This window comes from Triturus cristatus, chromosome 2_2 (genome assembly GCF_964204655.1).
Source record: "Triturus cristatus chromosome 2_2, aTriCri1.1, whole genome shotgun sequence".
NCBI lineage: Eukaryota > Metazoa > Chordata > Amphibia > Caudata > Salamandridae > Triturus > Triturus cristatus.
This window is the reverse complement of record NC_140582.1, coordinates 310,204,753-310,232,702: the sequence shown is the minus strand read 5'-3', so window position 1 is coordinate 310,232,702 and position 27,950 is coordinate 310,204,753. Positions and strand designations below refer to the sequence as shown.

Below are 27,950 nucleotides of genomic sequence, written 5' to 3'. Positions count from 1 at the left end.
GAATAAAGAAACCTTTTGAAATTAACACCTTCATGTTATGGTGGATTATTTGAAGAGTGCTACAGCTCGCAATCGCATAAAACAGATTTGACAGGTTGATGCCACTCAAACCATAGGAGGACACCAATGGCTCCAGCCCTGTACTCTCTGGAATTTTTGCCCATGTCCGAATTGCATGTGGTTGAACTCTACTATGTTATAACCTGGTGGTTCCGCAGCCTACTCACGATGATGCTTATGGGCTAAGTTGGAACCTCTGGGGACAAGATGGATGTGGTAAGTAGAAAGAAATATACTAGAAGGCGTCTCTTAGTCTCAAAAAATAGGTTTATTCTCTTAAATCTCCAGCCACGGCCAGGAGCAGCTCACCCACGGAGGTTCGATCTTCAACTGGCAGAAACCGATCGAACCTCAGAAGATGCACACTCAAAGATCGTGACCAACAGAACATAAAGTATATAATACAGAACCTTACACATGTCATAAACAGCAATAAAGTTATCATTACAAACCCACTACAATGGGATGCAGTAATCACATTGCTGGTTTGATTTCCTGGTTGAGTGGGAGGAACAGGGGGATTACCCTTGACACACTGGCACGCATTCACCGGAGGTGGCGGAAGAGGGTGTTCCTGCCCCCCCAGTCGGAGATGGCTGGGATAACACTCCATCCCTGCAATACTGATCGAAGGGCTGTCTCCATCTCTACACTAATTCTATATACTATAGCTGAATGATGACAGGATTGCACTTGATAACAGTTCTGGATTTTGTTCAAAGTCAAAGGAAAATATAGAACTAGTGTGTCCATACATAATATATAATTTTCAAGAGGAAATACTTCTTTCAAGGGTAATGCGAGACACAGATGCTGGCACTCATCCTCTCTGATGGAGCAGCTGCCCAGAAGAAGGGCATGACCTTAAAGATGTGGCCAGTGCTCCTTCCATGCAGGTGGTGAGGCAAAATTGGAAGAGGGAGCAGCAACTGATGAGGCAGATTTGTAAAATAGGTGAGATCTGACAGTGGGCCCGTGGCTTTGGAGCTTAGCATGATGTTTGCACATACAATGAGGGTGACCAGTGTAGACGCATAGGAATACATTAGGAGTAGTCCTGGTGTGCAGAAAAAGGGCTGATTGATGAACGCCTTTGAGTGAGTGATTCATCCCTTTGCACTGGGTCTCGATGAAGCAGATGTAACTGTGGGCTGACCTCATCACACCCCTTCCCAGAGGCTCATTTCAGGATCACTGCCAAATATAATAATGATAACGTTACTGAAATAGAAAGATAAAATAAAGCAACAGGGATTATTAAAAAATGCAAAACAGATTGCTCTTTTCTCCATGCTGCAGTGTCAAAATCAAGCTAAGGCAGTCTTTCAATTACATTTAAAAATTACACTAGAGCAACTTAAAATGGTCATGGTGTCAAGAAGCAATTTTTAACTGATGCTGAGACAAAAATCTATTATGTTGATCTACTTCTATAATCATATCTGTTTAAGAACTAGATGCAGTATCACAAAGGGTGAGTACTAAAAGCTCTCATTTAAGACAACTCCGAGCCACAGTGTTGGACTGATGGATGGGGTAAATAGTTAAAAAACAGAGGCAGTGGTATCTTACCACCTTAGACAGTGCAAAATGGTTGTTCAAGAGTCAAAGATAATTCCCCTTCTGTACCAATCAGAATTTATATTATACACACATACACAGCTCTTACTCAATCACTCACCAGGATAAGGCCCCAATTAGAGTCCCTAAACAAAGCTGCATATAAGGAATTCAATATATTTTATTAAAAATGATTAATCAGCTGGTTTTACACAATAAAAAGTTCATAATCCACAGGATTTAAACCATTAAAAAGATTCCAAAAAACAGTGAAACAAATATACAAAAAAGCAAAACATACACAGTAATACAAAACAATGGGAGATTCAGTAAGAAAAAATCATGTTTTCTTATCAAAAGGAGAGAAATATGATCTAGATCAGTTATTTTCTTAGTTGATTATGTCAACAGTCAGATATTTCGGAAAACAAGCGTCAGTACAATCTATATTTACACTCCTATATTTGCGTCGACGCGTTTCGGTGAGAATCAGAGAATAATCGACCACCTTCTTCAGGACATATGTTATATTCTCCCAAACAGTCAGATTAAAATCTAAATCAGATAACAAAATATACATGTTAAAAACAAATATAACACAATCTTATTGGTTTGATACAGTATTATTAAAGCAATTCTATCTCCAAGCTAACATTTGCCTACGACAAACATAGGTTACCCACATACGTCCCAACACTTGCATAAAGATATGCTTACTCGCAGGGTGTTATTAACCTGGTGATTCAACGTTCAGTCATTCATTCATGCTAAGGACAGAGATATCAAACATTCATTCTGCTTTGTTAATGCCAAATAAATGACCACAGCATAATTATATACCTTGTGTATAGGACGTGTTCAGATGCTGGCTACTAAAGGGATATTAGCCTCCTCCTTGTGCCTCATCAGGAACACTCAAATGGGTCGCATACCAATAGGTTGGCCCATCCCTCTGAGAGAAAAATATATTTATATAAAAAGCCTTGAATCTAATCTCGAAATTAAAATGTACCACATACGACCCTTCACAGATACATAAACATACCTGTAGTTATGTGTATTGAAGGTCGCTAAGTACAATTGTTGGCGGAAAGGTAATCTAAAAAAGAACAGATTTCGTAATGCATATGGTTCTATTAGAGGGTTAACTTATTTCTGTTCGGTCAGAAAGGCTCGAGCTGATGAACCCCAAGGGATTACCTTTAAAATTTCAAAGGATAAGTTACTTCTCATTCCTTGAGTAAAGACGGGATATATGGGAGACACTTGTTCTTCCCTCACGAATAAGACACAATAGTCATGTTCCTATAAGTAAAGAGAAATAAAGTATCAAATCCTACACTTTTTTGTTCAAACTGTATGTTATCGAGCTAGGACCTCTACCGATGTAATATACTGTTTAGCAGACCCCACTATCTCCTCTTCGAGTGCTGAGCTGCTCTTATTTTCAAACCAAGCTCCTAACATCATTCACCCTACTATATTCTGTTGGAGTGCTAAACGGGTCCAACTTCTTCACCCGACTACCTACCTAATATTTAATCCTTAATCAGCTACAATAGCCCGCCCCCCGCCGTCTCCTGTTATAGCAGTGGGAGTGGGACTACATCGTGAGCTGAAAGAACCCCCGGCAAGTCATTCTCAGTCCTTACTCGTTTCGGAGTGTTAAAGGAAACCCATGCGGAGCGTCTAAGTGTCCAACAAAAGCGGCAACTACCCAGCGTTCTTCGTTAAGCTCACCTTTTTACTGCGCATATGCGTCCTACAACATCTCCGGGTCCAAGCTTGTCGACATACCACTAACGACTAACTGACCTTATATATTGAGTGTGGACACATCCCAAACGGTAATTGACGCCAGCTGTGGTATAATTCTGGTCGTATGCCTAGAACGCTATCCTAGGAAACGAACCGCGGAAGTATCTTGGTTAAAAATTAGCGCGATCAACTATAAAGATAAAATGAAACTGTGGCGGCCATCTTACAGTGTGATTCCTACAACAAACGCCTTATAAGATCGCCGGGTACAGGGCCACGAGAGCCAATAATGTCGGACCGCGGCAGTATCCAGGTTCGCAAAGAGCGCAATCGACTGTAAAGATAAAGAGAAACTATGGCGGCCATCTTACAGTATACATCCCTACAGCATACGCCTTATAATATTACCGGGTACGTAACCACGAGAGCCCATAATGTCACAACATAAAGGCTCTTATTAAAAGGTAGATATCACAAACCTCAGACTCTAGTCAGAGGACAGTCTTATTACCCCTACTGGAACCACAGCAAGGTCCCGAAGATATAAGGAAACTTCACAAGGAGCTCTGTATTGGAGTCCAGCCAATGTACAAAACGCCAATCGGAACACCAGTAATTAATCTGTCCAATATAACCCTTACTGAGACAGAAACTAGGGTTCTGAGCAAAGGGCTTAGTTTTATTCCATCTTCCAACATTAACAGATATCAATTGGAAAAGGATTTACGAGCTTTTTTTAGGAAAATTAGACTCAGAAGATTTTTTGAAGACCGTCCGGTGAGGATTAACAATAATGTATCTGGGTTTAAACCTAAATCTAACTTTACTCCCACCTTAGCTATGGTAAACAAAAATCATGAGATTTTTGAAAAATCTGTAGAAAGTGGAATACAATGTATCCTGTCAGAGAACCCCAAACAATTTGATAATAATTTTAGTAGAGAGGAAAGAGATGCACTGAAACTCCTCAAAGACGATGTGACATTGACTATAAAGCCGGCCGATAAAAGCGGCGGGGTAGTTGTATTTAACACCTCAGACTATGAACAGAAAATGCTGGAGATGCTGGCCAATAGGGAACACTATGAGCCTGTATCTAGAAATCAACTAGCCACTTTGACAAAGGACTGCCGCCTGCTTCTTAATGAAGCCAAAGATAAAGAGTGGATCTGTGAGGAAGAATATAACTTTTTACATAATGATGAATCTAAGATTCCTGCCTTATATGGTCTCCCTAAAATTCACAAGGACCATGATAATCCTCCGATGAGACCAATTGTTAGTAGTATTAACTCTCTCACGGAGCCACTAAGCAAATATGTGGACCACTTCCTTCGACCCATCACTCATGGGTTTGAAGTCCTATGTCAGGGACTCAGCCCATATGATATCTCTTCTAGAGGGTATGCGATTCTGTGGGAAGACTCAATGTCTGGTTACCCTCGACATTGAGACTCTTTACACGAACATCCCTCAGAGTGAAACGGTTGAGGTTGTTCGCAGAGCCATTGAGAACATTGACTTAAAAGGAGCTGAGATGAACTTTATTGTTGAATGTGCTAGGATGGTCCTTATGAACAATATTTTTTTGTTCAAGGATCAGCTATACAAGCAAAAGAAAGGCACCAGCATGGGGGCTACCTGTGCGCAGAGTCTGGCTTGCCTCTATGTCGGTGAATTTGAGAGCAAACACATCTTTAACGAACTAGCCCCCTTCTTTGAGAATGTGGTTGGCTGGTATCGTTATATTGATGATATTTTCTTTATTTGGGAAGGTCGAGTTCAAGCTTTAGAAGAATTCTTAATTTGGCTCAACCTTGGAGATCCGAACCTCAAATTTACTTCTCAGTGGAGCAGTAGCAGGGTGGATTTTCTTGATATTACTATCAAAGATGTAGAGGGATGTTTGGAAGTGGAATTGTTCACCAAGCCCACAGCCAAAAATACCTTGCTGCACTATTCTAGCTTCCATCCGAAATCGCAACGAGACAACATCCCCTTCAGTCAGTTCCTCCGTCTTCGGAGAAACTGTTCAGGGATCAGTGACTTTTACAAACACGCTGAGATTATGAAAAAGAAATTCAGGGAGAGAGGATACCCCAAAAAATTGATAACGCATTCTTTCAAGCGGGCCAGATTCCATAATAGAGAGGCCATGTTGACAAAAACGAAGAAAGACAAAAAAGATTTTGAAAAGATTGTCTTCGTCAGCCAGTTTTCGCACATCAGCAATCGAATAAAAAATGTGACTAATAGCAATTGGCACATTATTAACAATGATGAGGACAAGAAGCTAGAAAGACCCATCTTCGCATTTAAAAGAAATAAGAACTTAAGGAATGAGCTAGTTCATACGTACAGAGAAAATCAAGGGAGAGGACAGAGCACGTTAGAGGGAACTCTGGCTCTTGGCAATGTGAGATGCGGCAATTGTAATGTTTGCCCCCTGTGTCTGGAATCTGATGCTCTAGAACACAATGGACGCAAGGTCTCCTCGAGATCTTTCAACAACTGTAGGAGTAAGAACATTGTGTACTTCCTCCGTTGTCCCTGTGGGAAAGGATATGTTGGGGAAACGGGTAGGGAGCTACGCATCAGATTACAAGAACATCGCTCAGCGATCCGCACCAAAAAAATCAATGCCCCTCTAGTCACCCACTACATTGAAGCTGGCCATAATGATGCTGACATAAAATGGTTCATTCTAGAGAAAATCTGGATGGGTGGCCGTGGCGGTAACATGGAACAGAAAAGAAAGGCAAGAGAACAGTGGTATATTTCCCTGTTTAATACAGTGCGAAATGGCCTTAACTCGAAGGAGGAATGGGAACGTTTAATAAGATGACATTCTTCCCATGCTGTGATGGAGGTATAGTGCCTCTATAGAGTACACTCCGTGGCATATCATCTGAAAAATCTAATCGTCTAAAGTTAGCAACTTACGGTTACGCGATTTTTTATTTGGAAAAAATATTAATGCACTTAGATGTTAATATCTGGCTTCCGCAGAGTGATCCACCAGATAAGATACAGAGTAGACGTTTATAAAATAGTTTATAGTTTTGGACATTGGCTGGACTCCAATACAGAGCTCCTTGTGAAGTTTCCTTATATCTTCGGGACCTTGCTGTGGTTCCAGTAGGGGTAATAAGACTGTCCTTTGACTAGAGTCTGAGGTTTGTGATATCTACCTTTTAATAAGAGCCTTTATGTTGTGACATTATGGGCTCTCGTGGTTACGTACCCGGTAATATTATAAGGCGTATGCTGTAGGGATGTATACTGTAAGATGGCCGCCATAGTTTCTCTTTATCTTTACAGTCGATTGCGCTCTTTGCGAACCTGGATACTGCCGCGGTCCGACATTATTGGCTCTCGTGGCCCTGTACCCGGCGATCTTATAAGGCGTTTGTTGTAGGAATCACACTGTAAGATGGCCGCCACAGTTTCATTTTATCTTTATAGTTGATCGCGCTAATTTTTAACCAAGATACTTCCGCGGTTCGTTTCCTAGGATAGCGTTCTAGGCATACGACCAGAATTATACCACAGCTGGCGTCAATTACCGTTTGGGATGTGTCCACACTCAATATATAAGGTCAGTTAGTCGTTAGTGGTATGTCGACAAGCTTGGACCCGGAGATGTTGTAGGACGCATATGCGCAGTAAAAAGGTGAGCTTAACGAAGAACGCTGGGTAGTTGCCGCTTTTGTTGGACACTTAGACGCTCCGCATGGGTTTCCTTTAACACTCCGAAATGAGTAAGGACTGAGAATGACTTGCCGGGGGTTCTTTCAGCTCACGATGTAGTCCCACTCCCACTGCTATAACAGGAGACGGCGGGGGGCGGGCTATGATAGCTGATTAAGGATTAAATATTACATAGGTAGTTGGGTGAAGAAGTTGGACCCGTTTAGCACTCCAACAGAATATAGTAGGGTGAATGATGTTAGGAGCTTGGTTTGAAAATAAGAGCAGCTCAGCACTCGAAGAGGAGATAGTGGGGTCTGCTAAACAGTATATTACATCGGTAGAGGTCCTAGCTCGATAACATACAGTTTGAACAAAAAAGTGTAGGGTTTGATACTTTATTTCTCTTTACTTATAGGAACATGACTATTGTGTCTTATTCGTGAGGGAAGAACAAGTGTCTCCCATATAGCCCATCTTTACTCAAGGAATGAGAAGTAACTTATCCTTTGAAATTTTAAAGGTAATCCCTTGGGGTTCATCAGCTCGAGCCTTTCTGACCGAACAGAAATAAATTAACCCTCTAATAGAACCATATGCATTATGAAATCTGTTCTTTTTTAGATTACCTTTCCGCCAACAATTGTACTTAGCGACCTTCAATACACATAACTACAGGTATGTTTATGTATCTGTGAAGGGTCGTATGTGGTACATTTTAATTTCGAGATTAGATTCAAGGCTTTTTATATAAATATCTTTTTCTCTCAGAGGGATGGGCCAACCTATTGGTATGCGACCCATTTGAGTGTTCCTGATGAGGCACAAGGAGGAGGCTAATATCCCTTTAGTAGCCAGCATCTGAACACGTCCTATACACAAGGTATATAATTATGCTGTGGTCATTTATTTGGCATTAACAAAGCAGAATGAATGTTTGATATCTCTGTCCTTAGCATGAATGAATGACTGAACGTTGAGTCACCAGGTTAATAACACCCTGCGAGTAAGCATATCTTTATGCAAGTGTTGGGACGTATGTGGGTAACCTATGTTTGTCGTAGGCAAATGTTAGCTTGGAGATAGAATTGCTTTAATAATACTGTATCAAACCAATAAGATTGTGTTATATTTGTTTTTAACATGTATATTTTGTTATCTGATTTAGATTTTAATCTGACTGTTTGGGAGAATATAACATATGTCCTGAAGAAGGTGGTCGATTATTCTCTGATTCCCACCGAAACGCGTCGACGCAAATATAGGAGTGTAAATATAGATTGTACTGACGCTTGTTTTCCGAAATATCTGACTGTTGACATAATCAACTAGGAAAATAACTGATCTAGATCATATTTCTCTCCTTTTGATAAGAAAACATGAATTTTTCTTACTGAATCTCCCATTGTTTTGTATTACTGTGTATGTTTTGCTTTTTTGTATATTTGTTTCACTGTTTTTTGGAATCTTTTTAATGGTTTAAATCCTATGGATTATGAACTTTTTATTGTGTAAAACCAGCTGATTAATAATTTTTAATAAAATATATTGAATTCCTTATATGCAGCTTTGTTTAGGGACTCTAATTGGGGCCTTATCCTGGTGAGTGATTGAGTAAGAGCTGTGTATGTGTGTATAATATAAATTCTGATTGGTACAGAAGGGGAATTATCTTTGACTCTTGTCTAACTGGTGCTCCACCCCTTTTGTGGCACGGGGCCCCTCTCTCTTTGTTTGTAACAAAATGGTTGTTCGCCACTGGAAACGTAACACCTTAACTGCTGCCCCCCCATCCCCTCATACCCCCCACCCCACAGTGTTGAGCCCTTTTTGGCTATTTGGGTAGTTTATACTTCGGCCTCCATAACCTTTTGTCCACATAAGGTAGCCACGCCAAATGTGCATTCTTTTTTAGGTCGAGCATGGGCAGCGCATGCGATGTTCCGCGAGACATGTTGTATTGAGGTAGGGACTTGAAGCTCCACCCACTCTCCGCCCATATTTTTCATTGGCTTGTGTCATTGTCAACTGTAAACAGTGGCTGTCCATTGGTCAAAAGGCTTAGTAGTCCCGCCTTAGTACCGCCTTCTCTCATGCTGTAACCTCCCATGGCGACACCCCCTGTTAGGTGTGTTGTTGCTCAGTAGGCTTACAGCCTCCCAGCACTAGTTTCTCAAATAGCTTTGGCCTGCCTACTGGCAGGGCAAGCTCTCTACTAATGCTTTTGCACGCATTTGCAATGCAATAGGTCTCGCATTTGTGAGAGTTTAAGCTATTGGCATTGTAAATGACAATGCCTTTTATTTATCGGTTTTAAAGCAACACATACATAAAAGGCATTGTCATGTACAATGCCAATAGCTCAAACTCCCATAAATGCGAGACCTATTGCATTGCAAATGCTTGTTTCAACATCCTGGGGATTCTAAACGTATACATGGTTTGTGTTCTCCTGGAGGGGACAGAGAAAATAGGCGAAATATAGCTATATTTTGAGTTGTTGGGGAAAAATAGGCAAAAAGTGCAGTGGATGCGTGTCAGGTTTTTTTTCATAAAACTAGCATCAATGGACAATTTGCTGTGCTAAAGTTCCCATCTTCACAACTTTCAGGAACATGCAGAGCTGAATCAAAAAGCCTACTTTTTTACCACAGTTTTGTCATTATTCAAAGAGGTAGCCCATTTTCCTATTTTTTGCGCTTTCAACCTATTTCCAGTTTGTGGTGGAAACCAGTGTGAAACCCATGGGTGATCCAGGAGAGCTATATATTTCTGAAAAGAAGACAAAATTCCAAATTTAGCAATGGGTCATATGTGTAGATCTCTCAAGGTTTTCTTAAAGAAATGAACTGTTGAAATAAAGAAATATTGAAAACTAGTAGGAAAAAACAGCTATTTGTGACAATATCTTCATCTGTAACGTTTTGTCACGATGGTCGATTTACAAAAGCAATGTACCATTACGTTTGCTAGACCTTTTTGGTTGTGGGGATATACAGGGTTTGTAGGTTCTTTAGGAACCCAAGGTGCCGAGAGCCAACAACTGAGCTGCACCGTACAATGATTATTCATTGTGTACTGAGTGTAGACCAATTCATATGGTAAAATATGTAGAGTGACCGATAGGTATCTAGGTAACCAATGTCATTCTGAAATGGGCACAAGGCATGGAGTTTAGGAGCAGTGGTTATTTGTACATCTCTAAATTTGTGGGTACCTGTACAAGCATATGATCTTGAGGGTATTTTTCAAAAGGTCTTCTTTTTTTACACTCTGGCTTACATTAGGACGGCACAAATGCAGTGAAATTCAGTTGGTAATAACAAATATCCTACTATTCTATGCTCTCACATGGCTTAAAAAACAAATGGTACCTCACTTGTGCGGATAGGACTAGTTCCTGTGACAGGAGATGGCCTAAAATGCTACATAGATACATCACATTTTCCACTCCAACTGACCCATTTTTTTGCACAGTGGGTTTTGGGCCCTCCCTTAGCCGGCACCTAGGGAAACCTAGCACACATGTACTTTCTGAAAACTAGACACTCAGGAGAATCCAGGATGGGATGATTTCCATGGCTCTCATCAGAGTGTTTTGACCAGAATCCTTTGCAAACCTCAAGCTTTGACTAAAAAACACATTTTTCTCACATTTCTGTGATGGAAATTTCAGGATTCCGCGGGGAGTCACAAACATATTTCCACCCATCATTCCCATAACTCTTCTGATAATAATGTTGCCTCACTTGTGTGGGTAGGTCTAGTGCTTGAGACAGGAAATGGCCCAATCACCCTCATCTGCCCCTTCAGGGGTGGCAGAGGGACTGTTGATGCTTTATACAGAGATGGACGCAACCCCCACTCCTACCTTCTATTATGTTTTTTGTATCACTGGGGTCTAGAGGGCTTTCTGTCCCACCAAGGAGGGGCAGATTGGGGGTAATCACCTCCAATCTGCCTCCCCGGGGGAAAGAAAGGCTGAAGGTTTTACTGTGGGGGGAGCACAAGCCCTTGCATAAGGGGCTGCTCCCCCATGTCTCTGGAGCCACCCCTGCTTGAGGATCACTCTTCTATGGCAATCCCCAAGCAGATATCCTCTGGGTAGAGGTGCAATTGGAAAGGGAAGAGTATCTTCCTTCCAACCATACCTTTCCCATAACAACCAGTGCTCAGGGGGCTGAGATATGCCCCAGAGCACTGATGTAATGATAGTAAAACAAGCCCATCAGCTTGTTTTACTTAATTTTTCTGTTTTGACGTCAGAGTGCAGGACACACGGATCGTCATCACACAAAAAACACTCAGGCTGCTTGGGAATTTTCTTAGCGAGAAGCCCAAGGTTAACACAAAATAAAGGACTCCCTCTGGTACAGAGCACCAGAGGGACCTTTATTTACCTCCCTTGTGTCGGCTAATGAGCGACACCCGCACTGGGGTGGTAGTGCTGCAGTTCGTTATTGGTCAACGGCCGCACTTAAAAGGTTAAACGAATATGCTGCTTTTGACTGGAAATGTAGTAGCATTTGTTGATGTCCCTAAAGTAACCAATAGAACAGAATGCAATAACAAAATAAAAACAACATAAGATCATAACTAAAACATACAGACATAGCAATGAACATACCATAAAGTGAAGTGGTTCGTTGTACAATGCCACAGTTCTTCATGTCATTTTCTGCTTTTATGGAAGTAAACTGTAAGCCATTGTCACTATGAGCAGAAATAGGTAAACCCCCACATTGTATTATCTCTTCCAAAACACCAATGACACCATCTGTGTCCACTTTGTCTACTATTTTAACACAAGATTACCTTGAAAACATGTCCATAATCATAATTATGTATTTGTTTAAATTTTCAGTGGATCACTTGATGTCTACAGCTATGCGTTCCATTGCTGTGTTAGGGCATTCATACTGGTCCATAGGTGGTCGATATGCTTTGTGAATTTTATCTGCTGTCATGCACTCCCCAAATTCTCTTACCACCCTCTCCATGTCATTGTCAAATCTGGGCCAACAATAGACATTCCTTATAGTCTCTTTTGTTTTAACAATTCTCAAATATCCCTCTTGACACATTCCAATGATTTTTTTTCTTAATGACATTGGGAGAACTAGTCTACCCCCCTGTCAATAATGAGAATCCATTGTGTGATATCTCACTGCGAACTTCCCATTGGAGTTTTACAAGGGTCTTTCAGTTTACTCTTATTATGCCATTCTACTTTCAGGTACTGTGAAATTATCTGTAATTATGCCATCCTACTTTCAGGTATTGTGAAATTCTCTGTATTTAAAAAAAAATAATTCTCACAATCATATTTCTTTATGAAAAGCATGTACGCCACTATTCCTTACCACCTCTACATTTATATCTTTCTGTAGCACATCTTGATTCTCAATTAATGTAGTTAGGTTTCTAGACAAAAAGTTTGCAATATTCTTTTCTGCAATATAAATTACTTTGTAAACAAAATCCAACATTTGCATTGAAATATTAGCAAAATGTGGTGATGCCTTGGCCATTCATTCTGAAGCCAAAATTTTGATTAAGGGTTTGTAGTCGCACCTTAGAATCACCTCTTTATCCCCACAAATTAGCAGAAATGTGCCAAAGCCAAAGTCACATGCCAACGCTTCCCTTTTGGTGATTAAACATTTTCTTCAGCTGGATATAAGGACCTGGAAGTGAATGATACAATTCCTCCATCCCCTTTGTCGTTCTACTGTGAAAGAACTGCCCCTAACCAATTGTTACTTAAATCTGTAGTTATATAGCTAGGACATTGGGGCCACAACCTTACAAGGCAGGTGCAGAAGTAATCCTTTCTCACCCTGTGTGGAGATTGATGGCTGGACTTCAGAACCTCTACCCCAAACTTACATTTGCGGTTGTTCTTCTTCTACATCAGTCACTTTAATGACGATCCAAGTCTTGTAAACTAAGACATCCATTTCAGTAAAAGGAATGAATGTGGCCAGCACATTTTTCTATCATGGATCCAGTATTGTGGCACAGATGTAGTCTCTGGAGGACATTATCTGCTTTTGCAACCTTTGATTAATGTTCACTAAAGCATACAAAATGTAATGGATAGAATGCTTGAATTTATCTTGGACGCTGGTAAATACCGGCCATGAACCAATCCATCTTTATTTGGCACACTACACAACCTCAGTTTGGACCCAGCCATATGCAGATCCATTTTTAGCCTGTTCCAATGGGAAGAATCCAGACCGAACAGCTAAGCCAGGTCCTCCGTGAACCAGAACCAAGCAACCCGGGACCGGTTTCACCCTAATTAGGGCTCATCAGCCAGGTATAGCTTGGTTCCAGTGACACAGTGTAAAGGAGATCCACATCTGGGAATACCCGTCCCAATTAGGACAACACACTGAAGCATACAAAAAGTGATGGATGAAATTCTTAAATTAATCTCAGCCACTGGTAATTACTCAGGCCACATCCCAATTCATTTTATTTTGCACACCATGCCACCTCAGTTTGGACCCAGTCATAAGCAAATCAGTCTTGATCCTGCTCCAATGGAACTGTCCAAGCCAAACTGCCAGACCAGCCCCTTCCTGAAATCAAACACAAGCAACCCAGGCACAGTTATGGCTTAGCTAGAGCTCATCAGACAGGCATTGGCAAAGGAAGGGGGCTGCGGTGGATGCGGGCGGCCCCGGGTGTAATTACTGAGGGGAGTGACAAAATGGCATAAATATGTGCTTTAAACAAATATGTTTGCCATTTTGTCAAGCTGGGGGTGACAAGAAATTTTCCGAATCAGGTACCACCTGACCTTGCTACGCCACTGCTTGGTTGTTGATTTGTAGATCGCTAGGGCCAAACTGAGGTGGCATGGGGTGCAAAATAATGATGGACTGGGCACAGCGAGCAACTAAAACCAGCTATCTATAAAGTTTGCCACCATTGGGGCCGGGAGGCCTAAGGAAAGTGCCCCAGGAGCAAAATAAGCCCAAGATGAAGCAAAGCAGCTCAACTGGACTAGAGATATTGCAAGAAAAAGGATTTTACCTCTGATCCCCATAGAAAGGCCTTGGAGTGTGTGGAGCTCCACAGAACGAGGATTTCAAAACCCCAGTGTGGGCCAGGGTCCTGGGGTCATGGCATTAATCATTTTCCATTTTTAATCCTGGGACTGGAGGTGGGTGTAGCACCCTAACCAGAGCTCAAAGGGCCCGAGAATCCCAATACCCAGGCCAGGTTTTATCCACAGGGGCTGGACCCCTAACTCAGGCCCCCACCATGGCAGGAAGATCAGTGAGCAACGTTGGCCTCCTCCTAGGATCAAGCGAAGGGCCCAGTATCCCCAACTCCAGGCCATTACAGAGAGAAGAAAGAAGAGTGCCGCCAAACTTCCCCATCAGTGGTAGGCCTGGCCAGCTCCCCGTGCACGTAACTAGGGGAGCAGGCGCCCACCCCCAAAAGCAGCGCCCTGCCTGCAGAAGCGGGCAGGGAAGGAGAATTGTCGGGTTCAGCTGCTGCACGGGGAAGTGCTGCCCGCGTGGAGAGCTGACGTGGCAGCTGGGAGTGGGCTCTCTAGCTGCCTCTAATGTTAAAAGGCATGTGGCATGCCTGGGTGGGATCGAGCACCACCAAAACTAAAAAAAAAAGGAAAAGGAAAAATGCAAGCTGCACGGTGCGAGTACACAAGGTACTTCCTTTAACACGTGGCAGGAGCTGCTCATCAGTTATTTATGCTCCTGAGGGATCTCCCCTTAATGCCCTGCACGGCTGGACATTGCCAAAAACATTTGCTACTTGTGGTGGCCATAGAACAGTGGAGCCACCATCAACAAGGAAAAGGGAGTGCCACGGAACTGCAGAAGCGCTGCAGCTCCCCACCCCACCCACCCCCCAAGGAGGCCCAAGGAATGTTCTAGCAAAGATAACCCTTGGCTAAGAGGGCCAAATAGAGGATGATCACCCTGAGCTTTGCCTGGAATTTTTAAGCACTTACCAGGCTGGAGCTTTAGCTCTATACGTGGGAGTGCAGTGCAGCACCACCTGGGGGCTTAGTCTATGGCTGCAGGTTATGTGGTCTAAAGAATGTTAAAAGAGACACGGATACATGGTGTATTTTAAAATAATGCTTTATTTACTTTTAGGTGTTAAGCTAAATGGATTGAACAATGTTTTATTAAAAAGTGTTCGTCTTAATGATTTGACAATGCTTTATTTAAAAGTGTTATTCACGATGATTCTAAGTAATGCTTCATCCAAAGCTATTATTTACAATGCTTTATTTAAGGGGTTGTTAATGTTGATAGTAATGCATATTTCTGAAAGCTCCAAAGCTTTATTAATGATAATGGAATCACTGATTGCAATGCTTTATTAATCATAATAAGGGCAGAGGAGGACGTCATGCTTTATTAATGATGTTGTGACCGTATGATTGCAATGCTGTACAGACTGGACAATGATTTTTGAATGTTATAATTGGGTGCCAGAAAATGGTGATGATTAGCCCCCACCACCTCACTTGAGTAGGCCTTGGACTGCTCAGCTTTGCTACCCTGAGAGAGTCAGGTGCTATAACGGGGTGTTTGGTTCCCAGTGAACGGTGAATGTGGACCCATTAACAGTACAGGCAACACAGGTTTTGGCCCGTGTCCTTACAATACTGTATTATTCTGAGATCTATGAGGCCCACTAATCTATTTAAACAATATCACCACATATGCTGATAATTATGTGGTTTTATCAGTAATCTCAATTCCCATAAATACATAGCAGTTTTTCCTGAGCCCTACCTTCATAAAGAGTAAAACATAATCGAATTGGACCATTAATAAATATATTTTAATCTGAAGATGCATTTAGTAGTAGTAAAGTTAGCACTCCTAACTTTACTACTACTAAACTGAGATACAATCCTAAACTTACTACTTTTGGTATTCACAGAAGGCATTTAGTAGTAGTAAAGTTATGACTCCTAACTTTACTACTACTAAATGCCTTCTGTGAATACCAAAAGTAATACGTTTAGGATTTGATCTCAGATTAGTTGTGTGAATCGGCCCCAATGTTCTTATCAGGTTCATGAATGCATGTCCAAAATGTCAAAAATATATTACATAAAAGAGGTCCTGAAAGCAAAGATATCCAAATGACTTCTCTGCTTCAACTCTAGAAAAATAAGTACAAGTTCCTTTTCAAAAATAGTTTCATTTGAATTTTTTGGGGGGGGAGTTTTATATAGTGCGAACTAGACCCGAAGGTATCAAAGCACTTTACATGAGCACCAGTTACGTTACAGACGGACGCATTCTTTTTTGCTAGGCACGGGGAGATTAAGTGATTTGCCCAGAATCACAGAATGTTGAGTGTCCCTGTCGAGACTCGAACCTGGCTCCCCAGCTCCGAGGTCGACCGCACTAGCCGTTAGGCCACATTCTGAGAACTGAGAATCAGTTTGATAACGTCAGAAGAATACATTTGCAAACTATAATTATGAAATACATATATATATATATTTAAACATATTGCCTATTTCAGGTTTAGGAAAAAAAGACAATTCCATCTATGAAGGGCCTTAAACATTGATACTGATACAAACATTGGTGAGATGACAATAAGAAGGACTCTTGATGCTTCTGAAATATTTGGAAAATTCCATAAGCAAACGAACCCACCCAGTAGTTTTACCACATTTCTATGTTGCAGTGACATAAAGGGCCAGATGTACGACCCTAAGTGTTTGCAACGCGCAATTTGCATTTTTTTGTGGCTTGCAAATTAATTTTCATGAGGCAGGTCACATTTTGCAACCCACTGGGGATGGCCGAAACTCACAGGGATAGTGCCTTGCTGGGGTCAGTCCATATTGCTTAAAGGAAAATGAGATGCATTTAAAAAATAAAAATGAAACGTTTCAGTTTCATTTCTGAAGAGCAGGCAGTGGTCCACTGTGTACTATATAGTATATTTGCATTTTGAGCTCTGGCCAAAGCCATAAAAAGTAGTAAAATGACTATGGTAGTCCAGGAAATATTTAGAACACCAAATATTGTGAAAGTATTACTCAGCGTCACCAAGGAGATGTTTAGCAGAAAACTAAGTATGGATCTCCCAAAATCCTTCAGTTTGGCACAAGGTACAAACATTTAGAGATTGTCCCCTGCTTTAGCTCACACTTTAGACAATTTATCTTCCGTTCATATTCAACTTGGAGAGGTTTTCCAGTAGACTCTGTTTAGTGTGAAAAGAAATGTTTCTCTTAAGTGCAGACGGATTTTCTGACACAAAACATGATTACATGAATGCATTATTGTAGTCAGGTTTGTAAGACAGGGGTTGTTGTGTGGCATCTAAGAAAGTGAGAGGTGAATAAAGGTAGTTATAACTTTATGAGCATTCATAAAATCAGCCGCTGGGATGATTGAAGAAAGCTCAGTTTTCTCGAGGGAATGCGATTCAGACGTGTTTCTCTCTGAAGGAAATTGAGCTCATAGTATGAGCATATGACGAAGCACTTTGCAGGCATAGTCGGTTGCCTAGCAACATACGATTGAAGCGGCAGACGGTGACAGTTTATTTCTGCAGATGCCGAGAGGAGTTTAAGTAAATAAATTTGAAGGAGGAATATTTTTTTAAAAAGAAAAATGAGTGAAAGTGGAAATATGGAAAAGGAAAGCCAAGAGGAGGTAATTAGAAGAATATTAGAGAAAGAGTTAGGAGACAGGTTTAATGAAACAGTAGAAAAAATTATGAAGAAAAAGAAAAGAGGATTAGAACAGGTAGAGGAAGAAGAATACTGGACACTATCTGAAGAAGGTGGGGTTCAGATAAGATGACCAGGAAGAAAATGTTTTAAGAGAACAAAACATAGCGAGAAAATTCCTGTGAGAGGCAAAGAAATAAAAATTAGAGCAGGAGCTTCGGGTTCAGCACAAAAGACAGGCAGGTAAACCCTGCAAGAGAAAAGGGTGATTTGCCAACCTCGTCAGATCAAGCACAGAATGATGTAGATGAATATGTTTTGGATTTGGGTTATGATGAGGAAGAAGATGAATTTTCAGATTTGAATATTTCAAGTAAATCATAATTTAGGTACATTAAGGACCCTTTGGGTGAAAAGTTTTAATCCTACTCAAATATGTCATCCAAGAAGCTCTGAATGGTGGCCTTTGGGTCATGTGGCAGGGTATATCAAACATTGGATTAGACGCCCATTAGAGAGAGCTGAGAGGAATCTCATGTGGGCAGAGTGTTTACTGCTGGTAATTGACGTGCAAGAAACTATGACCCCAAACTTTGATCCTGACCTCATTACTTACCTCTTTAAGTTGGAGCGTGATCCGAGAAAAGGATTAGACAGATCATTAAAACAATGTGAAGATAAGTTGTTAGACATATTGGGGCCTGTGGCCAGAATTTTTTATATGGTTGAAGAATCATATTTGAATGGGACAGAAATTTATATCAATTTGTTGAGAGGATGGAACCAAAGGGCAATTTGATTAATTGGAAACACGAATGCGGGTTTAATCGCAGAAAGGCGGAAGGCGGTACTTTTTAGAATTAGCCCAAAATTAGTAGATTTTGCGAAGAAAGAATGTAGTGAAGAGTCAAAAGGACTCTTGTTTGGGGAAGGATTAGTGAAGTCACTAGGTAAACATGTACAGACTTTCACTGCATTAAACAAAGCACATGTTTCAATGAAAAAAGTGTTTGGAGACTGGAATTTATATGGCAGGCCGGAAGACGAGGCCAATCTTTCGGCCAACCTTACGTCAGGGGTCATTATTATCAGGGCAGATCTTCCCAAGGAAGAGGAGTATTTAGAGGAAATGGAACAGCATACTCAGGAAACTTCTACCCACAATGGGGTAGAGCTGGAACGAGCAGAAGTGGATGAGGAAGTGTTGGGTCGCATACAGGGACTCAAGCAGGACAGCAAGGTGAGTATAAAGAATGTAACTGGTTCTATCTAGAAAAATACAGGAGGAAGACTAAGGTTCTTTTTAAAAGAGTGGGAGAGTTTAAAAAAGGATACATGGCTGATAAAAACAATCAAAGGATATGTGATAGAATTTGGTATGGAACCCGTTCAGAGAAAAGAGCCAAGGGAGATAACATTCAAGGAGGAAACGAAAAAGGTTGTAGAGCAAGAAATAGAGGAGATGCTACAGAAAGAGGCAATAACAAAGGTTTCAGAAGATCAGAAAGGGTTTGTAAGTACCCTGTTTGTAGTAGAAAAGAAAGGAACAGGTTGGTGGCCGGTAATAAACTTAAGGGAGTTGAATTATTTTGTGATTTACAGACATTTCAAGATGGAAGGAATCCGTCTTTTAAGAGACATTTTGGTGGAAGGAGATTGATTGGCAAAGAAAGATGCTTATTTTTCTATACCTATGGCAAAGGAGAGTCAGCATTATCTTCAGTTCAAATGAGGAGGTCAGTTGTATCAGTTCAGATATCTTCCATTTGGTCTATTGTCTGCACCATGGTGTTTTTCAAAGGTTTTGAGACCAGTGGTAGGTTATTTAAGAGAGAGAGGAGTTCGACTAATAGTCCATCTAGACGACATTTTGTTGATGGATCAGGATATTACGAGATTGAAGGAGAATGTGAAGGTGGTACAAGACCTCTTGAGAAGGTTAGGATTTGTGGTGAACTTGGAGCAGTCGAAGTTGAAAGCGGAACAACGGATGGAGTTCTTTGGATTTATAGTGGACACCATGGAAAAGAAATTAGAGTTACTGGAGATGAAGATTACTTTGATAAAGAGGGAAGTTAAGTTGTTAAGAGGAAAGAATTGGTGACTTTGCGACAGTTAGCAAGAGTGATTGGTCTATTAGCATCATCAATTCAGGCATTGTTTCCGGGTCCATTACATTACAGAGACTTTCAGAGAGTGAAGAAGTTGGCTCTGAACAAAGGCCTTTGTATGGAAATACGGTGGAGTTGGATGCATAAGCTAAGGAATAATTGGTCTGGTGGATGGAAAATTCAGAGGCACGGAATGGTCGGGCAATATTTGGAAGTTGTCCGGATTTTGTGTTGGAAACAGATGCGAGCAACTTAGGTTGGGGCGCAAGACTGGAGAAACAACAGTCGGGGAGATGGAAGTTATGCGAGAGGGAGGAGCACATAAATTGCTTGGAGCCGAAAGCAGGAGAGTTGGCGGTTCAAAGTTTCAGAGATCAAATGAAGGGAAGTTCGATATTTCTCAAAATGGACAATATGACTGCAGTAACATACATAAACAAACTAGGGGGGAGCAGATCACAGAAGTTGTCAGAGTTGGCAAAGGATTTCTGGAAGTTTTGCATGTAATTGAAGGTAAATGTAACAGCACAATATTTACCAGGGAAGGAGAATTTGATAGCTGACTGGAACTCAAGGTACTTAAAAGATGTCATCGAATGGAAGCTGGACCCGAGGATCTTTCTGGTGATAGAAAAGGAAATGGGTCAGTTGGAGGTAGATTTATTTGCATCCGATTCACAAATCTGTTGGGCATGTATGTCAGTTGGAGACCAGATCCAGGTGCAGTAGCAGTGGATGCTTTTACTCTAAATTGGAAGGGAATGAGAGGGTATGCATACCCTCCTTTTTCTGTGATTCAGAGAGTATTAATGCAGGTGAGGAAACAGAAATGCAGGATAGTTCTGGTGACTACGTTTTGGATAACTCAGGCCTGGTACCCGTCGGTGATGGAATTGGCTATAGAGGATCCATTTTTGCTGTTAGCAGAGAAGGGCCTTCTGGGAAATGTGGACGGGTTGGAGCATCCTCTTGTAGAGTCAGGGGTACTCAACCTTCTAGTTTGGAGCATTTCAGGAGATCTGAAAGACAAGGTATAATACTTTGTGGTATGTTAGTTTACTTTTCAAATTGTTTGAGAATTGGCAAGGCAACAGATTTTTGTTGGTAAAACTTTCGGCATGGAAATTGGCTACATTATTATGTTTGATATCTTTCACGAGAGTGTCAGGTATTAAACCATTAGACATTTCAGGTAGATTTTACCATACCGGGGGGGGGGGGGGGGGGGTGGGGGTAGACGAACAAAAACTATGACTGAAAGAATTTTTTATCAAAGATTTGATGGGCACTCAAAGTTGGGTGTAGAGAAGTGTATTGGAGAATATGAAGCGAGAGTAGGTGAATCTAGGCGTACTGGTATAGACCAGCTGTTAATTTCATATGTCAAACCTCATAAAGCAGTATCTGCAGTGACAATTGCAAGTTGGGTGAAAGGAACGATGTGGGACACTGGTGTAAATTTAGAGAGATTTACAGCACATTCCATTTGTGGTGCAATGGCAACAAAAGTGTATGGAGCAGGAGGTAGTTTGAGTGAGATTTTGAAGGCAGCAGATAGGTCGAATGATAGAGTGTTTCTGGATTTTTATTTCAGACCAGAAAAGCATGTTTCAGAAGGAGTTTTGAAGAACTTTAAACATGCATAATGCTAGCCTCTTGTCTTACCATAAGATGTCGATACTCAGAGGTATGCTGTTTAGAGAATCGTGATTTTATTAAGGACAAGGAGGCTAGCATTATCCCTCCCTCCCACCCATTAAGTGGAGGAAGGGTTAACATTTATTTTGATGTTTTTTAGTTTGTTATAAATGAATGATTATTGTTTAAAAGTTTGTCATTTGTTGTACAGTATTCTCTGGTAATATGAATTTTTTAACTTAGATGGACAGTGAATTTAAAAGATGAGCAGTAGGAGTAGAAGAAAAAGAAAGAAGACGTCAAAGAGGAAACAGAAACAAAAGAGGACGAGCCTGGAATGTTGAAGGATTATATAGTGTTTGGAGTTTATTCTGGTTTATTTTGACTTCATGTTGTTCTTGGAAGCTTTTAAGATTAGTGGCGGCTCGCCGAGGGAGTGCTACGGGCGGTGCGGCGGGGGAGGGGCAGGGGCAGGGGCGGGGGGTAGTGGAGTCCGACATACGATGGACAGGAGTAAGGTAAGTAATGAAATAAATAAAACAATTTACCTTTCGCCAGCTGCATCGGCAAGTTGGTAAAGCAACGGGCATAAGCTAAATTGTTTTATTTATTTCATTACTTACCTTACTCCTGTCCGTCGTATGTTGGACTCCACTACCCCCCCACAGTATCCCTCCCCCACCCAGCAGCACTCCCTCGGCGAGCCGCCACTGTTTAAGATGCTGCTCAGAAGTGGTTTATAAAAGGTTATGCATAATTCTAGTCTCCTTGTCATTAATAAAATCACGATTCTATATACATTATACCTCTGAGAATCGACATTTTCTGGCACAAATCATAATTACATGAATGCATTGTGGTAGTCAGGTTCGTAAGACGGTTGTTGTGTGACATCTAAGAAAGTGAGAGGTGAATAAAGGTAGTTATAACTTTCTGCGCATTCATAAAATCTCTGTAAGAAATTGGATTATTATTTTTGTTGGGTGATTTCCCAATTCAAGGAATAATCACAACACTTGTCAGGGCGACCCTTCCAAGTCACTAAATTAACCTGGATTCAGCCCCCGGGAGCTATGACACCAAGCAGAAAGGCTTAACTTAGGGCAATACTTAAAGCTTTTTTGCAGTGCCAAAACTGGAATTCAGTCAAAATACAAAACAATAAAGATCCCGAACTGAGTTAGGAAAAACAGAGTACAATTTTAAAATAAATGACACCAAAATGACACAATTCCAATAAGTTTTAAGTAGAAATAGTGCCAAAAAGCACAAAGCGCCAATGATAGTCAATTGTCATGGTAGAGTGGCTCCAAGGTACAATTTGAGGCTAGCCACGATGGAGCATGGCTAGGACACACCAATTAGGTGTGTCCTGGTCAAAGATTTTACCTTCTGACTTATTCTTTTAGGTCCCAATCCACTATGGGCGTACTCTTTTAAAGCCCCTAAGGACCTCAGAGGAGGCACTTACAGATGCACACGTTGTCAGGCAAAGGCCTACAGCAGGGTCCAGTCCAGGCCCACTTACCACTAGTTAGCTGGGTACTTCCAGGAAAAGGCCTCTAGTAGCTTGTTGTCTCCCTATAGCCACACAGGACTGACCGCTGGAGTCCACTTCTTTGTCCTAGGTACATGAGGGAGTATGCCTAGTCCTCCAGGGCTTCTCCATGGCTCCTCTCAGGCACAGACAGCAGGTCTAGTCCTCATCTGATATCTCAAAGGTCCAAAAAGTGATCAGAAGTAGGTGTCTGGAGGTGGCACATTTATGCCAGGAACCAGCTGAGGGTTGGGGGTGACTTCTAGGCATTCCCTATTCAATGCGGTAAAAGATTCCAGGGCCACCCCTGTCCACTTTTTTAGTAGTTCATGTTTGCCGTACAACAAAAATACACACAATGCCATGTGTCAGGGCATTTTCAAGATGGCTACAGTCTTAAGCCACACTAAATTTGGGCTCTTAGGTGTGGGTCTGTGTGTGAGATGTGTACTATGGTAATCGTAGTGTTCTACCATGTCTAACACTAAACTCCAGTTTGAGGCAGGCTCTGTACCTACAACAAACCCAGAGACAGATTTCTGGTAGTAAAAAAGCATTGCACTCCAGCAACCGGATACTGGATACCCAAGTATTATCTTGGTATCCTGTTCTTTCCCTTTTAAGTGTGCCTCAAGTGTCAAGTGACTCAACAGACCTGTCAAGCAGGATTTGACACTATGCTGTCAAAAGGAGGCCCACAGCCCCACATTGCATAACCTACCGAGTTCAGAGGAGTCATCTCTGCCAATTCAGGTCAGCCTGCTGTTTGATCCTGGGAGTCATTTCATACCTTTTTCATGCCTATTCAAGGCTGAGGACAGACAGAGAGCTGTCAGAGGATTATCCTAATTAGTCACCTGACAGTTCATGCAGCTAAGGAGTGACTTTCTAAAAGCTACTTTTTCTCAATATTTATTACAAAATCTGACTTTACCATTGATTTGGATTTTTAATAAGTATTACAAATTGTGGTTTAATTATTTTTCTAGCTGGTCTCTTTCCTTTCCTTAATACTTAATACGGGACGTTTGCTGGGCCAGGGAGGCCCCAGCTTGCCTGCTCCACAGTGCTGCTCTTTTCACGCTGGGGTGGGATGTGGTCCCCGAGTACAACGTGCATGTCGTCAGGGGGCGGGGCCAAGCTCCTGACACACCATGAAGGCGCCGGAACTCTCCCGCAGCACAGGATGTTTGCCTGGGTCAGTGAGGCCCCAACTTGCCTGCTCCATGGTGTTGCTCTTTCCTTGCTGGGTTTGGAAACGGTGCCCCAGCGCAATGCACTGATCTTGAGGGGGCGGAGCCATGCTCCAGACACACCCTAAAGGCGCCAGGACTCTGCCACAGCGCGGGACGTTTGCCTGGGCAAGTGAGGCCGAACTTGCCTGCTCCATGGTGCTGCTCTTTACCTGCTGGGGTGGGACATGGTCCCCCAGTACAACGCGCTTGCAGTGAGGGGGTGGGGCTAAGGTCCTGACATGCCAGAAAGGCACCGGAACGATCCTGCAGTGCAGGACGCATGTGGGCATGCCCAGCTGCACCCTGGCAGAGCGCGGGCCAAGGGCGGGCCCGTCTGCGCCCATCAGAGCCTGGAAGAGGCAGAGCTGAGCCACCCCCTAAACACTCAAGCTTGAGAGTACAAGGTACTGACTAAGGTTTATAGAACTGTTCACTTGGAGACTTGGCAGTCAGGTTTAGTCCCATTAGCTATTCTGTCCTATTACACTTGGCAAAGGTTGTGTAAATCCCTTTTGTCATCTTTTTGGGATGGGGAAAAGAAAAGGCATCCAAGGGTGTGGATGGTGGGGCAGCAGGCAAGGGAAAATGAACCAAGAAAACAACTAAACATGCTGGTAGCAATTGTGTGTTAGACTGAATCGACAGCTGGTTAGATGAATGTGAAGACATCTTAGATACGCAGGTAGTGTCTCCCACGCATGCATTGAGCAGTCAGACATCTTTTAATAACAATAGCCCTGTCAATACGCCCATTGTTCCAAAAATGTTTAGCAAAGCCAGGGGCAAGAAACACATCACACGTAAATCCGAAGCTGAACTCCGTACTGCAAGAGCCCTCTCACCAATACCTGGCATATATCCCCAGGGCCAGCTTGAGCCCATGATTCATTGTAGCAACATATTAATTCCCCTTCTCGGCCAGCACAATTTCCCCAGTGATGTCCCCAGTGATACTAATATTCCATTTTCAAAAAGAACAAGGGAACCCAAAAGGTAATTGAGGACCTTGGGTAATCGTTAATTACAAACAAACAATGGTCCTCAAATGATTTAAAGAAGAATGGGAATAAATATAGTCCAGAATCAGAACAATATTAAGGATGTCCAGCCGGACAACCAGTTTAATTTTTCAATGAAACAAGACAAATATACAACAACAAATTATATGTGGGACACAGTCCTGCATCCGCTGGGAACAATGACATTTACAAAACAAACAGACATTTCAGGCAAGACAAAGGAGCTTATTTACAAAATCCAGTGTTTTAAGCTTTTTCAAAGCAGACAATGCACTTTTTTACGCAATGGATTGATGTGCACGCTGTTTAAACTAAGGTCGACGACGTTTCGATCCTGTTAAGAGGATACAAGGATCATCACCAGGACAGTAATGTGTACAAACCTGATTATGGAAAGAAATTGCCTGTGGGAGAAATGAGATATGATGTAAGAAAAAGAATCAGTGGTGAATAGGAGAGGGAGAGAGAGAAGAAAATTAGAGCTCTAATATGGCAGCTGCGGTAATTATGCACAAGTAGTGCGCAGTGCACATGCTGTAATGGGTGCATGCGTATGTAGGCAGTAGCGATGGGTTGAAAAATAAACGACGAGTGAGGCGGGGGATTGTGTGTATAAAAGGAACGGAACCGCGATTATGAGCGTGAGGAGTGAGGAAACGGGCAAGGCAGGCATTAGATAGTGCCAATGGAACGATACTAAGAACGGTGTCATCATGATAGGAAAAGTAAAGAGTAATTCGGACCGCGTGGAGTGGAGACGGGGGATTACAAGCATTAAATGGTGCCTACGAATTAAATATAGAGTGCTGGTGCGGAGTCTCAATGGAGCCGTAGGGCACGCTTACCGTAGTAAGGAGATCAGATGCACAGCGTGTTAGGTGCCGGGATATAAGGCCACGCGTAGCGCAAAGGATGAGGATGAGGTCCGGCGGAAGGCTCGGAAATACGGGTATAACCGTAAAAGATACTGTGGAAGGAAGGAACCACGTTAGGCAATTGGACGTGAGCTGGGTGACTAAAAAGGGGGGCCGTGGGGGAAGAGAAGTACCTGGAAATGGGACAAACCGGGCAATTGGAAATCCAACCAAGTTACGTTGCTCCGGTGAGTAGTCCGTGACAATGCACTGAAAAAGGAAGCTACGAATTAGAACCCCAGCAAACTCATGGGAAACAGTGACGGGTAGTGAGAGGAGCGCTTACCGAGATCCAGTCGCGTCCTCGGATAAGGTTACTCGAGTGACGAGGTAAAAGGGAGGGCGTGCAGGTATACATGCTGTGTAGGCGTATGGGGCACTAGAACGTATCCACGCGCCCCCCTTTTTAGTCACCCAGCTCACATCCAATTGCCTAATGTGGTTCTTTCCTTCCACAGTATCTTTTACGGTTATACCCGTATTTCCGAGCCTTCCGCCTTATATCCCGGCACCTAACACGCTGTGCATCTGATCTCCTTACTACGGTAAGCGGGCCCTACGGCTCCATTGAGACTCCGCACCAGCACTCTATATTTAATTCGTAGGCACCATTTAATGCTTGTAATCCCCCGTCTCCACTCCACGCGGTCCGAATTACTCTTCACTTTTCCTATCACGATGACACCGTTTTTAGTATCGTTCCATTGGCACTATCTAATGACTGCCTTGCCCGTTTCCTCATTCCTCACGCTCATAATCGCGGTTCCGTTCCTTTTATACACAGAATCCCCCGCCTCACTCGTCGTTTATTTTTCAACCCATCGCTACTGCCTACATATGCATGCACCCACTACAGCATGTGCACTGCGCACTACTTATGCATAATTACCGCAGCTGCCATATTAGAGCTCTAATTTTCTTCTCTCTCTCCCTCTCCTATTCACCACTGATTCTTTTTCTTACATCATCTCTCATTTCTCCCACAGGCAATTTCTTTCCATAATCAGGCTTGTACACATTACTGTCCTGATGATGATCCTTGTATCCTCTTAACAGGATTGAAACGTCGTCGACCTTAGTTTAAACAGCGTGCACATCAATCCATTGCGTAAAAAAGTTCATTGTCTGCTTTGAAAAAGCTTAAAACACTGGATTTTGTAAATAAGCTCCTTTGTCTTGCCTGAAATGTCTGTTTGTTTTGTAAATGTCATTGTTCCCAGCGGATGCAGGACTGTGTCCCACATATAATTTGTTGTTGTATATTTGGCTTGTTTCATTGAAAAATTAAACTGGTTGTCCGGCTGGACATCCTTAATATAGTTCAGATACTGGACTATATTTATTCCCATTCCTCTTTAAATCATTTGAGGACCATTGTTTGTTTGTAATTTACTAATATTCCATTGCCATCAGTGGTGACAAGGAAAACATCATCAGATTCACATTACCACAAGCAGATTGCTCACCAGCTTATCAGTGACCTCAGAGCAGAAGTGGGGGCTCTGAAGTCCACGATAGGCGACCTCATAGGGCTGGTGAAGCAACTATTGGAGAGCAGACAAGGATCCTGCCCCCATAGTGAGACTGCACAAAAAGCAACCAATCAATCCACATATGAGCCTCCCACTCCAGTGTCGCCGCACAAGTGCAGAATGGTTTACCCCGCCCAAGTCAGATCTTACACCTCTACCAACGACTTTGGCCGGGGGATATATGACAGAATCCTCCC

At 42.2% G+C, this 27,950-nt stretch overlaps 1 long non-coding RNA gene across 2 annotated transcripts in view; it reads right to left on the bottom strand.

Annotated features, from left to right (window-relative positions):
• Positions 1 to 442: 442 nt before the first annotated feature.
• The window catches only part of LOC146862169 (uncharacterized), a 334,729-nt gene continuing 307,221 nt past the window's right edge, over positions 443 to 27,950 (bottom strand). For both annotated transcript variants that reach the window (XR_014978389.1, XR_014978391.1), the window contains one exon: positions 443 to 1,254. This is a non-coding gene — a long non-coding RNA (uncharacterized LOC146862169). The remainder of the gene's footprint in view (positions 1,255 to 27,950) is intronic.